This window comes from Dendrobates tinctorius, unplaced genomic scaffold, assembly GCF_039654945.1.
Source record: "Dendrobates tinctorius isolate UK_male_01 unplaced genomic scaffold, ASM3965494v1 ptg000058l, whole genome shotgun sequence".
Taxonomy (NCBI): domain Eukaryota; kingdom Metazoa; phylum Chordata; class Amphibia; order Anura; family Dendrobatidae; genus Dendrobates; species Dendrobates tinctorius.
Genome location: NW_027361726.1, coordinates 51,730 through 67,576, shown reverse-complemented (window position 1 = coordinate 67,576; position 15,847 = coordinate 51,730). Strand labels below are relative to the sequence as shown.

At 45.3% G+C, this 15,847-nt stretch overlaps 1 protein-coding gene across 5 annotated transcripts in view; it reads right to left on the bottom strand.

Moving 5' to 3' along the window:
* CRTC1 (CREB regulated transcription coactivator 1) overlaps positions 1–15,498 on the bottom strand; it is a 239,625-nt gene extending 224,127 nt beyond the window's left edge. For 4 of the 5 annotated variants that reach the window (XM_073577901.1, XM_073577900.1, XM_073577903.1 and 1 more), the window contains exon 1: positions 15,365–15,498. The gene's annotated coding sequence lies outside the window, so the exon portion shown is untranslated. The remainder of the gene's footprint in view (positions 1–15,364) is intronic. The other variant, XM_073577902.1, reaches the window with a different exon arrangement.
* Between the last annotated feature and the right edge of the window lie 349 nt (positions 15,499–15,847).

The window sequence follows — 15,847 nt, the reverse complement described above, 5'->3', positions numbered from 1 at the left end:
CCCTAAAAGTTATTGTGCAATTTGTCCTGAGTACGCTGATACCCCACTTGTGGGGGTAAACCAATATTTGGGCGCATGGCAGAGCTTGGAAGGGAAGCAGCACCATGTGACGTTTTTGGCTGGAATTGAGATCGGACACCATGTCGCGACTGGAAAACCCCTGATGTACCTAAACAGTGGAAACCCCCCACAAATGACACCGTTTTGTAAACTAGACCCCCCAAGGAATTTATCTAGATGTGTGGTGAGCACTTTGAACCCCCCAGTGCTTCACAGAAGTTTATAACGCCCGGGCGTGAAAATAAAAAATTCGTATTTTTTCCACAAACATGATCTTTTAGTCACCATTTTTTTATTTTCCCAAGGGTACCAGGAGAAATTGGACCCCAAAAGTTGTTGTCCAATTTGTCCTGAGTATGCTGATACCCCATATGTGGGAGAAAACTACTGTATGGGCACACGTCGGGGCTCGGAAGGGAAGTAGTGACGTTTTGGAATGCAGACTTTGAGGGAATGTTCTGCGGGTGTCATGTTGCCTTTAGAGAGCCCCTAATGTACCTAAACAGTGGAAACCCCCCACAAATGACCCCATTTTGGAAACGAGACCCCCTAAGGAACTTATCTAGATGTGTGGTGAGCACTTTGAACCCCCAAGGGCTTCACAGAAGTTTATAATGCCCGGGCACGAAAATAAAAAAATCGTATTTTTTCCACAAACATGATCAATTAGTCCCCAATTTTTTTATTTTCCCAAGGGTACCAGGAGAAATTGGACCCCAAAAGTTGTTGTCCAATTTGTCATGAGTACGCTGACACCCCATATGTGGGAGAAAACTACTGTACGGACACACGTCGGGGATCGGAAGGGAAGCAGTGACGTTTTGGAAAGCAGACTTTGATGGAATGGTCTGCGGGTGTCATGTGCGTTTGGAAAGCCCCTGATGTACTTAAACTATTGAAACTCCCCACAAGTGACCCCATTTTGGACACTAGACCCCCCACGGAACTTATCTAGATGTGTGGTGAGCACTTTGAACCAAGTGCTTCACAGAAGTTTATAACGCTCAGACGTGAAAATAAAAAAATCATTTTTTTCCACAAAAATGATATTTTTGCCCCCAATTTTTTATTTTCCTAAGGGTAACAGGAGAAATTGGACCCCAAAAATTGTTTTGCAATTTGACCTGAGTAGGCTGATACCCTAAATGTGGGGGTAAAATACTGTTTGGGCGCATGGCAGAGCTTGGAAGGGAAGGAGCACCATTTGACTTTTTCAACTCAGAATTGGCTGGAATTGAGATCAGACGCCATGTTGCATTTGGAGAGCCCCTGATGTGCCCAAACAGTGGAAACCCCCAATTCTAACTCCAACCCGAACCCCAACACAACCCAAACCCTAATCTCAGCCCTAACCCTAGCCCTAACCCTAGCCCTAATGGAAATAAATACATTTTTTTTATTTTATTATTTTTCCCTAACTAAGGGGGTGATAACGGGGGGTTTGATTTACTATTTATGGCGGTTTTTATATTAGGCAGCTGTCGCACGCTAAAATACGCTTTTTACTGTAAAAATAGTTTTTTGCATCACCACATATTGAGAGCTATAATTTTTCCGTATTTTGACCAACCGAGTCATTTGAGGTCTTATTTTTTGCGGGACGAGTTGACGTTTTTATTGGTACCATTTTCGGGCACGTGACATTTTTTGATCGCTTTTTATTCCGATTTTTGGGACGCAGAATGAACAAAAAACAGCTTTTCATGAATTTCTTTTGGGGGGGTGCGTTTACACCGTTCCGCGTGCGATAAAATTGATAAAGCGGTTTTATTCTTCGGGTCAGTACGGTTACAGCGATACCTCATTTAGGTCGTTTTTTTATGTTTTGTCGGTTTTATGCAATGAAAACTATTTTATATAAAAAATAATTATTTTTGCATCGCTTTATTCTGCGAGCTATAACTTTTATTTTTTCGCTGATTAGCCACCATACAGCATCTTTTTTTGCGGGACAAGATGACGTTTTCAGCGGTACCATGGATATTTATATGCGTCTTTTTGATCGCGCGTTATTACACTTTTTGTTTGGCGGTATGATAATAAATCATTTTTTGCTTCGTTTTTTATTTTTATTTTTTAAGGGGTTCGCTAAAGGGGTTAACTAATAGGACAGTTTTATAGGGAGGGTCGTTACGGACGCGGCGATACCCAATATGTGTACTTTTGTTTGTTTGTTTTTTTATTTCCAAAAAATGGATTTATTTGGGGGAATATTTTTTTTTTTTTTCTAATTTATTTGGCGATTTTTTTTTATTTATTTTAACACTTTTATTTTTTTTTTAACTTTATTAAAATAGTCCCAGGTGGGACATCACTGTCCTGTGACAGATCGCTGATCTGTCACATCACAGATCACTGTGACAGATCAGCGATCTGTCACAGGCAGTGCAGAAGGCTTCCTCATGCCTGCGCTTTGCAGGCACTGAGGAAGCCAGCTTCCTGCAGGCCCCCGTCGCCATCTTGGATTCGGGGGCCTGCAGGAAAGGAGCCCCCCGCAGCAGCGCTGCACATTGCGCTGCCGTGGGGGGCTCAGGGAAGGACGGAGGGAGCCCCCTCCCTGCCGATGCTTCCCTTTAACCCCCGGTACACCGCGATCATGTTTGATCGCGGTGTGCAAGGGGTTAACGTGTTGGGGGTAGTCCGTGACCGCCCCTGACACATTGTGCCGGGTGTCAGCTGTGATAATCAGCTGACACCCGGCCGCGATAAGCGGCGCTCACCACGTGGGCGCCGCTGATCGCGGTAGACGTACTATCCCGTCCATGGGCATAGGGGCCCGGGTCCCATGGACGGGATAGTACGTCGGATGTCAGGAAGGGGTTAACATGTGCCACCCTATTTTTAAAGGGACCAAAAGTAATTGGACAGATTAAATCATTGTACATAAAATGTTCATTTCTAGTACTTGGTTGAAAACCCTTTGTTGGCAATGACTGCCTGAAGTCTTGAACTCATGGACATCACCAGACGCTGTTTCCTCCTTTTTGATGCTCTGCCAGGCCTTCACTGCGGTGGTTTTCAGTTGCTGTTTGTTTGTGGGCCTTTCTGTCTGAAGTTTAGTCTTTAACAAGTGAAATGCATGCTCAATTGGGTTGAGATCAGGTGACTGACTTGGCCATTCAAGAATATTCCACTTCTTTGCTTTAATAAACTCCTGGGTTGCTTTGGCTTTATGTTTTGGGTCATTGTCCATCTGTAGTATGAAGCGACGACCAATCAGTTTGGCTGCATTTAGCTGGATCTGAGCACACAGTATGGCTCTGAATACCTCAGAATTCATTCGGCTGCTTCTGTCCTGTGTCACATCATCAATATAGACTAGTGACCCAGTGCCACTGGCAGCCATGCATGCCTGTTGTGAGTTCATTTTCCCCTTCACCGTCGATGTCTGATGAACTCCCTCTTCTGGTGAAGGAAGGTAGTGAGGTTGATTACCAAACACCTGATCTGGTAGATGATGACTGGGTTACAGGAACTGTTGACTGGATATAAGGCAGCCGACGCCCTTCTGAGTCGCTGGTGATTTCTCTGCTGGATTCTTGGAGACCAGTCTGATTCCTGTTTCCGAAAGATAAGTTTTTGCTCTGCTATTGAACTTATTAGTTTTGTTTTGTTTACCTTGTTTTTTGGAGTTCAGCCATCCCCGGTCGGGGGTGTGCTGAGTTCCATTTTTGTCTCTGATCAGTTTGTCTCTTTGCTCTGTCTTCAGAATTTACCTGAGTGCTGATATAGTCATTTTTGAAGTCCTAGCGACTTTAGGGCCTGTTTTTCCTATCAGACGGTTGGGACATTTTTTAGTAGGGTTTTTTGCGGATTGCAGACAGCAGCTTTTCTATCCTGTCTTTTTTAGTTAGCTTGGGCCCCATCATTTGCTCAACCTATCTTTCTATCTGTGTTAGTGTTTTCATCTTGCTTCACCGTCATTATGTGTTGGGGGCTGCCTATTGCTTTGGGGTCTGCTCTGGGGCAGTTTAGATTTCCCCTTTCTTTAGGCCTATTTAGTTCTCCGGCTGTGATCGAGGGGTCTAGGGCATCGTAGGAACCCCCCCATGGCTACTGTTAGTTGTTGAGGATAGGATCAGGGGTCTGCAATCCGATAGCTACCAACCTCTCCGGTTTTCTGGACTTAGCTTGTAGTTTTGTTTTTTCCTCCTTCGGTGACTCATTCATAACACATGCCCAAGCCATCACACTGCCTCCATGTTTTACAGATGATGTGGTATGCTTTGGATCATGAGCTGTACCCACGCCTTCGCCACACTTTTCTCTTTCCATCATTCTGGTAGAGATTGATCTTGGTTTCATCTGTCCAAAGAATGTTCTTCCAGAACTGTGCTGGCTTTTTTAGATGTTTTTTAGCAAAGTCCAGTCTAGCCTTTTGATTCTTGATGCTTATGAGTGGCTTGCACCGTGCAGTGAACCCTCTGTATTTACTTTCATGCAGTCTTCTCTTTATGGTAGATTTAGATATTGATATGCCTACCTCCTGGAGAGTGTTGTTCACTTGGTTGGCTGTTGTGAAGGGGTTTCTCTTCACCATGGAGATTTTTCTGCGATCATCCACCACTGTTGTCTTCCGTGGGCGCCCAGGTCTTTTTGCATTGATGCGTTCACCAGTGCTTGCTTTCTTTCTCAAGATGTACCAAACTGTAGATTTTGCCACTCCTAATGTTGTAGCAATTTCTCGCATGGGTTTTTTCTGTTTTTGCAGCTTAAGGATGGCTTGTTTCTCCTGCATGGAGAGCTCCTTTGACCGCATGTTTCCTTCACAGCAAAACCTTCCAAATGCAAGCACCACACCTCAAATCAACTCCAGGCCTTTTATCTGCTTAATTGAGAATAACATAATGAAGGGATTGCCCACACCTGTCCATGAAATAGCCTTGGAGTCAATTGTCCAATTACTTTTGGTCCCTTTAAAAAAACAGGGTGGCACATGTTAAGGAGCTGAACACCTTAAACTCTTCATCCAATTTTAATGTGGATACCCTTAACTGAAAGCTGAAAGTCTGAACTTCAACTGCATCTGAATTGTTTTGTTTAAAATTCATTGTGGTAATGTCTAGAACCAAAATGAGAAAAATGTTGTCTCTGTCCAAATATATATGGACCTAACTGTGTGTGTGTGTGTGTGCGCATGTGTATGTATGTATGTATGTATATATACATATACATACACACACACATACACACACATCTAATATATAATGCTCAAGTGTGTGTATGTATGTATGTATGTATGTATGTATGTATGTATGTATGTATGTATGTATGTATGTATGTGTGTATGTCCGGGATTGGCATCCGCACCGTTGTAGCTACAGCCACAAAATTTGGCACAGTCACACGTCTGAACCCCGAGAGTGTCCTAGGCTATGTTGTGAGGTGAAATTTTAACCCCGCGCGTGCCAATTCACCAAGCAATTTTGCCCCTATCTACATAATGGGGAAAAAGTGTGTGTATCAAGCCCCGCCTCTCATTATGATGTCATAATGGTTGCCATGGCGACGCTGATGTCTTCATAGGTTGCAAGCCTCGCCGCACATTATGATGTCATAATGGTTGACTATGGGATGGAGGATGTGTGATGGGTATATGGGCACTGGACTATGGGATGGAGGATATGTATGACGGGTATATGGGCACGGGACTATGGGATGGAGGATATGTATGACGGGTATATGGGCACTGGACTATGGGATGGAGGATATGTATGATGGGTATATGGGCACTCGACTATGGGATGACGAATATGTATGATGGGTATATGGGCATGGGACTATGGGATGGAGGATGTGTGATGGGTATATGGGCATGGGACTATGGGATGGAGGATGTGTGATGGGTATATGGACACTCGACTATGGAATGGAGGATATGTATGATGGATATATGGGCACGGGCCTATGGGATCATGGATATGTATGATGGGTACATGGGCACAGGACAATGGGAAGGAGGATAATTATAATTTGCTATAACTAACCACAGTTATTTACTATGCCCTGGCAGCGCCGGTCTCTTCAGCTAGTATACATATATATACATACATACACACAATGGCAAAATATATTTTGCATAATTGAGAAAAAAGTTATGCACAAAAAAAATAGCAGGAATAAAAACTTCAACTTATATTGCAAATAATAAGCCCTTACTTGACGATCAGCAGGAAATTTTAAGCTCTCAAAATATGGAGATGCAAAAAAAAATTTTTTTTTAAATGCATTTGGCAAGTAATAGAAAAATCTAATAAAAGCAAATATAAACCAAGCATTGCTGAAATTTTACTGAGCCGAGGAATAAAGGAGTCATTGAACTTACAATGAACGATGAATGGAATATAGAAAAACAATGAAAACAAGTCTCATACTACTTCTGATTTGTTCTTTCTGCTTCATAAAGACCAAACTAAAGCTCTGTCCACATTTATTCTATGTTTCATGATGAGCCCTTATATTTGGATTTGAATTTCTGTGTAAATCTTGGAAATGTGAGATTCAGACAAAACCCCAGTCATTATAATGAGGCAGATGGATTCACTATTATCATCTGTTCTGGTATGCACAAAAACATGGTCGACCAGAGTTTTCTGCAAAACTGAAAAGATGGACATGGCTGAACAGAGGTCAGACAGAGTCCAGAGAAACTATGCCTCCCTCATTATAGTGAATGTATAGGTCAAGGGTTCTGTCTGAATCACGTATATAGGAGAGAGATTTACATGGAAACACCACTGATGTGATCAGAATAGATCACAGAATAAATGAGAACCAATCCTTAAAAGTGATCCAAAATGTTAAGTATGCCAAAAACCGGATTACTTACCGGTAATACTCTTTTGTAGAGTCCACGACAGCACCCACTGAGAGAGGGGATCCGCTCCAGGAACAGGAAACCTACAGAGAGATAAATGGGGCAGTCCCCCTCACTCCCTCAGTTTGTATTACCGAGAACAACGGAGGAACCGCCATACATGTTTTAGTCATTTTGTTTGGGCGATTCATATATCTTACCCATATAGCCTTTAGATTCGCTAAGTTTAATCATATATTAAATTCTAATTACAATCTCCACCACCAAGGAGACCCATGTGTGAAACATTTTTACGGGGGGGAAGTGAGCGGGTGCTGTCGTGGACTCTACAAAAGAGTATTACCGGTAAGTAATCCGGTTTTTCCTCTTCGCCACGACAGCCCCCACTGAGAGATTTCCAGAGATAATCACTTGGGAGGGCACACCGTGTTAAGGACCGATCTACCAAAGGTCAAATCCTCTGTAGAGGACAAATCTAGTCTATAGTGACTATAGAAGGTAGATGGAGAAGACCAGGTTGCAGCCTTACATATTTGTTCAATTGGGACGTTTGCCCTCTCGGCCCAGGAGGATGATATGGCTCTAGTAGAGTGCGCCTTAATCCCCAGCGGAGGTTCTTCTCCTTTAGCCAAATATGCCATTGTGATCGCATCTCTGATCCATCTGGATAATGTGCCTGTTGTGACTCCAGACCCCTTTCTGCTGCCCTGGAAGGAGACAAAAAGAGACCTACTCTGCCTCCAGGGACTGGTCCTATCAAGGTAGGCTAGTACCGCTCTTCTTACATCTAAGGTGTGATATTTCACCTCGTCCTGGTTTGACGGGTTCTCATAGAAGGAGGGTAGGCATATCTCCTGAGACCTATGAAACTTAGTTGCCCGTTTGGGAAGGTAGGACGGGTCTGTCTTCAAAATCAGTCTGTCTCGAGTTATTGACAGGAACGGAGGGTCTACTGATAGAGCATGAAGATCACTTACTCTTCTAGCTGATACTAAAGCTACTAATGTAGCAGTTTTTAATGAGAGGCACTTCACTGATGCCGAGCTTATGGGCTCAAACGGGGCCTGAGTAAAGGCATCCAAAACCAGAGTAAGGTTCCATGCCAGAAGCCGAGGAATATGCACCGGTTCTGACCGTTGACAAGCTGAAACAAAACGGTTTACCCATCTATTTGCTGCCACGTTATAGTTAAATAGGGCTCCTAGGGCCGATATATGGACCTTTAGAGTATTAACTGAGAGGCCCAATTCTCGGCCTCTTTGAAGAAACTCTAAGATGGGCGTAATGGGTACTTCACCGGCTAGCTCTGCTGGGTGAAAGGCCAGGAATTTCCTCCACACCTTAGCGTATATTCTTGTAGTAGACTCTTTCCTACTTTGTAGCAGGGTATTAATTAGGTTTTCCGAAAAGCCCTTCTGCTTCAATAGTTCCCTTTCAAATTCCAGGCCGCTAGGTGTAGGGCTTTGGCCTGTGGATGGTAGCAGGGTCCCTGCGAGAGAAGATCCTGGTGCAGCGGCAGGATCCACGGGTCGGTTATTGACATGGCTCTCAGCCATGAAAACCACGGCCTTTTGGGCCAAAACGGGGCTATCAAGATGACCCTCGCCCTCTCTTGTCTTATTTTCCTGATTACCGATGGAAGCAGAACCATTGGAGGGAAGGCATAGGCTAGCCGGAATGCCCAGGGTGCTTGGAGGGCATCTAGAATGTCTGGGTTGTCTGACCTGTAGAGCGAAGCGAACCTCTTTACGCGTCTGTTGGCTCTGGTAGTAAACAGGTCTATTTCCGGTATGCCCCATTCTGTCGCTATTGTCTCGAAGACGTGCCTGCTGAGGACCCACTCGCCCTGATATAGGACCTGGCGACTGAGATAGTCTGCTTGAAAGTTGTCTACTCTTATGTGGAGTGCCGACAAGGAGTGAAGATGTACCTCGGCTATCTCTAGGATCTCTTCCGCGATAGACATCAACAGTCCCGACCGCGTACCTCCCTGTCGGTTTATATAGGCCACTGCGGTGGTATTGTCTGTCTGGATTCTCACGTGGGTTCCTCTTAACTGCGGGAGAAATTGAGATATCGCATAGTAAATTGCTTTTAGCTCCTTTACATTAGAGGAGGTTTCTATCTCATGTTTACCCCACCGGCCTTGTATCATGTGCTCCTCCAGGTGGGCCCCCCAGCCCCAGGGGCTAGCATCCGTGGTGAGCACCTTGGAGGGAGTTACCCACCATTGCACTCCCTTAGACAAATTGGTAGGATTTAACCACCACTTTAGGGATTTAACAACTTCTGGCGATAGGGACATCCTCCCTTCCAACCGCCCCTGCAGTCTCTCTGTTTCCTGCAGAATAGCCCACTGTAGTGTTCTAGAGTGGAACTGGGCCCATTGCACCGCTTGGATGCACGATATCAGGGACCCCAGCAAAGACATACCCTGTCTCAATGATATTACGGGTCTTTCTGTAGTATTCCGTATTTTATTGATTATGGCCACTGCTTTAGCGTCTGGCAGAAAGCACTTCTGACTTACAGAATCTACTTGCAGGCCTAGGAACCTCTGACAGGTAACTGGTTCTAGTCTGGACTTCTCCCAGTTGATTAGCCATCCTAGCGTTTGTAGGGATGAGATAATCTTGGTCATTCTTGTTTTGCACTGAGAAACAGAATTCCCCACTACGAGCAGGTCGTCCAAGTAAGGGACCACTAGTGTGTCATTCAGCCTTATATACGACATCACTTCCAGCATCAATTTGGTAAATACCCGAGGAGCCATGGATAGCCCGAATGGCATTGCCACATCTGGAAATGCTGAATCCGAAGCCTTGAACCAGACCGCTACCTGCAGGAACTTCTGGTGCTCTTGGTATATGGGTAGATGGTAATAGGCATCCTTTAGGTCCAAAATTGCCATGTAACACCTGGGAAACAAAAGTTTTATTGCAGAATTTATTGACTCCATCTTAAATGGCCTCAGCCTTAAGAAGGTATTAAGCTTCTTTAAATTTATTATGGTCCTAAAAGAGCCATCTGGTTTTGGGACTAAAAATAGAGAATAAAAGCCCATTCCTTCTTCGTCCCCTGGGACCTCTATTAGGACCTGTTTAGTTAGTAATACTGCAATCTCCATCTCCAGTGCTTCCTGCTGTATCTGGGACTTCATGGAAGTCAATAGGAAGAAGTTCGGTGGATGCCGAACAAATTCTAGCTTTAGGCCTGATGAGACGATATCAGTGGCCCATGGGTTTGATGTTACCTTCCCCCATTGGTGGCTGAATTTCAGTAGTCTGCCACCTACCGGTGTACTGGTATTAGCGGAACCTGTCTCCTCTGAAGGGACGCTTCCCGAATAGATTGCCCCTCTGTTTGGAGTCCTTATTTCCCCAGCGATCCTGGGGTTTAAAGTACTTCTTTTTGCCAAACGGCGGCTTTCTGTAGGACCTCCTATTGAAGGGAATATACGGGTTAGGAAAACCTTTTTTTCTCTCTCCCGCTTTCGTTAAAATCTCGTCCAGTTCCGTGCCAAATAGGTACTTACCCTGGCAGGGTATAGCACACAGTTTAGTTTTTGTCTGCGTGTCCCCTTTCCACCCCTTCAACCATAAGGCCCGCCGGCCTGCATTGGTTAGCCCCGCTGCTCTAGCCGATAAACGGAGAGAGTCCGCTGAGGAATCGGAGAGGAAGGCCGCTGCTCCTTTTATGAGGGGCATAGAGGACAGGAGTTTATTCCTGGCCACTCTGTTTTTAATATTGTCCTCTAGGTCATTTAGCCATACCAACATTGATCTTGCTGTGCACGTGGCTGCTATTGCGGGCTTAAAAGCTGCCGCACATGCTTCCCAGGATCGTTTAAGGAGTGTATCGGTCTTACGATCTGATGAGTCAGCCAAAGTTCCTGAATCCTCTACCGGCAGGGAGGATCCACGAGAGGTAGAGGCCACCGCCGCATCCACATTGGGGGCTCTCGACCAAGCTGTCAATTCCTCATCGTCAAACGGATATTTACGCTTTGACGTTAAGGGCAGGAAGGTTTTCTGCCCGTTTTTCCCACTCCCTTTTCACCAGCTCTTTTATAGCTGGGACCACTGGGAATGCTCGGACCTTCCTACGGGAAATGCCTGCAAACATTATGTCTTGTGGAGTCTTGGGGTCCTTACTCTCAGGTAGCCCCATGGTATTTCGGACAGACTTAACCAAGTTACTGACGCTGTCCGTAGGGAAACACGCCTGCTCCTCGTCCTGTGAGGAAGGGTATTCCTGGGATCTATCAGAGTCTAGCTCCCGGATTCTGATGGCGACCTTGACGCCGGCGAAGCTCCTCCTCTTGGTGAACTTATCTGTCTCACGGAGGAGTGACCCCCCAGACTACTGGTGCTGCCCAAGGCCCGTAACTCTTCCCTAATTATCGCTCGGATATCCTCCTTTCTTCCGTGAGGATTCCTCCTGTAAGGCCTCCTCAATACACGCTTGGCATAATCTTTTAGGGTGGCCGTCTGGGAGGGGCTGAGAACATAAGGCACACTCTCTATTTTTCGCCTTCTCTGTTCTTTTGGCCTAAAAGGGGGTATGGACCAGAAAAAAGAGGGCCATCAGTTATTTAATCTGACTAAACACACTCACCCGTGAGTCTCGTCAGCAAACTACCGGCTGCGGGGTCCGCGCCTCAAGCTGAGGCGAGGCGTGGGATGATTTCTTCTCCTTCCGTTTTTTCTCCAGGGGCTCAATTTGCCTGGAAGGTCCGCCAGATTCCTTCCTGGAGCTGCCACTTCTTCTGGTCTTGCTGCTTCTCCTAGTAGCACCGCTTTGTCTGCTGCCATGTGGGGATTCCACTGGCTGACTTAGCGGGAGCGAAGCTGGGTCATCTATGGATGACATGACTGCGCACTGGCGCTGCCTCCGTGGCTTCCTTTTATAACCTTACCACTTTTTTTTTTTTTCATCCTCCATTTTTTCCTCTTTTTTTTTTTTTTTTTTAGCCCCTTCTGCGCATGCGCGGGCGTTCTCTCGCAAGCGCCGCCTCCTGCGCTGATCCCGGAAGTCTTCCATGCCCTTACTTCCGGGTTGCCTGCCTGGGAGCGCCGCTGGAAGCGCTGATGCCGCAGCCCCGACAGTGACACCACGCACACGGCCCACACGTTAACCCCTGCAGGTATGACCTCCGGTAGCGCTGCCTGGCACAAACGCTCAGGCTCTTCTGTTTCTCTCGGGGGAGGGGGAGGGGGGGGCACGGCCACCATCCATGATATGCCTAATAGCATTGTGTAATGCGTTCGTCCCCTTCCTGGGGGGGGGGAGAATATACGCCCCTGTCCCCTCAGTGAGCCTTGGCACCTTCTTACCTCCGGCCTCACCTGCATTACCAGCTCTGGGGGGGGGAAACCATCACCTCTCCGCCCGACGCTGCCTCCAGTTCTGGGGCCCCTGCTGCTCATATTATGCAGGCAGGCGGCTACCAGACCAGGTATCCTCTTCTGCGGGTTCCTTCCTAGGAACAGGAAACCAAACTGAGGGAGCGAGGGGGACCGCCCCATTTATCTCTCTGTAGGTTTCCTGTTACTGGGGCGGATCCCCTCTCTCAGTGGGTGCTGTCGTGGCGAAGAGGAAAATGGTAGCAATAAATTCTTCAAATTAACCCACAAAAAATCAGGGCCCCCCACGAAGGTCCATCTAATGGAAATATATGAGGTTTCCATGGTTAGCATCCATATGTTTGGCATGCATGTAGCAAAGAGAACTCATTTAATTTGCAGCTTGTCCAAAACCACAAGATGGGCATAATGTATAGCCAATGGAATATTTGCAACATTCACTCTGTAACACTGTGTGCTTGTTTCTAGAAAACATCTAAGGAATCAAAATATACACTGCAGCCATAGATGAATTCCCAGACGGGTGCAATTTGTAAAATGGGGTCACATGATGGGAAGCGGGGTGTTCTGCAGAAGTGGCTCTTAGGGACTCTCAACATCGAGTCTGCAAACTATTCTAGGAAAATCTGTGCTCAAAAAGTCAAACAGCATCTTTCCTTATGAGCACTATACTAAACAGTACTGTACCGTTAGGCTGAGTTCACACGTGGCTTTTTTTCGCGTTTCCGCGGCGGCTTTAACTGCGCGATTTTGCCGTGAAAACGCGAAAAATAAGCATCCCATGCATTCCTATGGGATTCCGCAATGCTGTGCTAATGCTGCGTTTTTTACCGCAGCGGAATCGCTTCGTGGTAAAAAACGCAGCATGCTCATTAATTTTGCAGAATCACGGCGATCCCGCACGCATAGGAATGCACTGTTCCGCTTACTTCCCGCATGTGGCTGTGCCCACCATGCGAAAAGTAAGCAGAACATCTGCGGATGGTACCCACGGTCCGGAGGAGAGGAGACTGTCCTCGGGGCTTTGGGTACCATATCCCTGTAAAAAATAGAATTTAAAATAAAAAATATTGCTATTCTCACCTTCCGACGTCCCGCGCAGCCTTCCCGCCTCTCTCCACGCTCCCGTTCCCAGTAATCCTTTGCGAAAATGCCCGCAATGGCGTCCGTTCTCGCGGGATCGCGAAGTCTTGCGGTCATCGCGAATTACCGTGAGACGTCGCGATCCCGCGAGAACGGACGCCATCGCGGGCATTTTTGCAAAGGATTACTGGGAAGGCTGCTCGGGACGTCGGAAGGTAAGAATAACACCATTTTTTATTTTTTTTTACTTTTTATCTTTTACTACTGATGCTGCATAGGCGGCCTCAGTAGTAAAAAGTTGGTCACACTTGTCAAACACTGTTTGACGAGTGTGACCATCCTGTCAATCAGTTCTCCAAGCGATGCAACAGATCGCTTGGGAAAACGCTAGCATTTTGCAAGCTAATTACAGTACGCTTGCAAAATGCTAGTTTTTCCGCGGGAAAATAGCGGGAATTTAAAATGCGATTTTCCCGCGGAATGGAATTCCAGAATTCTAGGGGTAATTTCCGCGAGAGTTGCGGTACGTGTGAACTTAGCCTTACATATAAGTATTGCCACGATCAGGAGAAATTGTGTAACAAATTATGGGGTCATTCTTACCCATTTCCTCTTGGGGATATGTAAAATCTGGGGCTAAAACAATATTTTAGTGGCAAAATTATTTTTTAATTGCTTCAAATTGTTATTTTAGTTTGTAAAATGGGGTCAGTTATGGAGGTAAAGAAGGAGGGTCTGCTGTTCTGTGACCCTACCAGCTCTCTAATGTGATTGGGAACCTGGAAACCATTCCAGCACTCAGGAGAAAGTGGACCACATAACGTGTTATGCAATTTATCCTATTAACCATGTTGAAAATTAAAAGCTAGGGGATAAAGAAATATTTTAGTAGAAAAAGTGTATTTTTTCATTTCCACAGCCTGACGTTATACAATTCTGTAAATCACCTGTGGGCTTAAAATATTCACTACACCACTAGATGAATTTCTCAAGGAGTCTAGTTTCCAAAATGGGGTCATATGTGGAAGAATTTTGTTGCTTTGGAATCCTAGAGGCTTTCCTAATGTTACATGGCATCCACAACCTATTCTAGCAAAAATTGTGCACTCCAAAAGTCAAATAACACTCCTTTCCTTCTGTGCTATAAAGTGTGCTCATATTGTAATTTCTCACCACATAAAGCAGTGGTCCCCAACTTTTCTGACCTAGAGAGCCACATTCAGCTTAGAGAGGGTTGCGAGCTACATCCAGCTCCTGCCCCCCTCACAGTAGTGGCAACCAAATCCACAATTACGGGTATAATGATAATAACCAAAGCTTTTCCACAGAAATCACCCCAAAACAGTATACCTAGATCCAAGGGTCCCCACAAGGCCCCCATTCAGTATTCTCCCACCCACCACTCCCAACACACTATCTCATCCAGCTTCAGGCACCTCTTCTGACCGGTAGTATCATCCTGTCTCCAGCGTACCATACTTAAATTATCTCTAAACCCCTAAGACCAGTATATGTGCATCCAGATCTGCTCTTCTGTGCAGGGCTACTAATAAAATTCACCAATTTTAGATTTGCTCCTCATACCTGTTTGCTAAACTTGGGAATAAAGCACCAAGCTGGCAGACAGCCACGAGCCACAAATCATTGGGCTGCAAGCCCCATGTGGCTCCCGAGCTACAGGTTGGGAACCCCTGACATAAGGCATACTCAGGAGAAATTGCACAACAAAACATGTGGTCTATTTTTCCTGTTGCCCTAGTGAAAATAAAGTATTTGAAGCTAGAGCAACATTAGCATTTTCATAGTAAAAAAAATATTTCATTTTCACACTTTAATATTAGAAAATTCTGTCAAACAACAGTGGGTTCAAGCTGCTCAGCACACCCATACAAGAATTACTTGAAATGTGTAGTTTCCAAAAATGGAGTAATGTGGGGTTTGCTGTTTTGATACGTCGTATTTGGAGAGCATTCGGAGAAGATAACTGCAATCCATTCCTGTGAAATTTTCACTTCAGAAATCGAATAGCTCTAATTACCTTCCGAGCACTTCCGTTTGCCCACGTTAGATTCCAACCACATAGAGGGCATCATCGTACTCAGGAAAATTTGCTCAACAAAAGAGAGGGGTCCATTTTCTCCTGTTACCCTTGGGAAAATGAGAAATTTAGGGCTGAAGTAAAATTTTAGTGAAAAAAAAGGCAATTTTTCATTTTTACAGCCCAATATTATACAATTCTGCAAATCGCTTGTTTAAATGCTACAAAAAATAAACAAAATGCACAGAAATGTAAAAACGACATTGCTGTGCACATGATCAGCGTATTCTTATTTATCTAACCACTTGAAGGTTTAGAAACTGCGAAGTGTTTATAAGAAGTGACATGCTAATTGTTTGCTGAAGCCGCTCTACACTACAGTGGAAAATGGAGAGCAGATGCTAGCGTCATAGCAGACAAAGTCAAAGTAACTAATGAAGCCTCTTCAGGAAAACGATCGACATCTTCTTTAAGGTGGCTTCG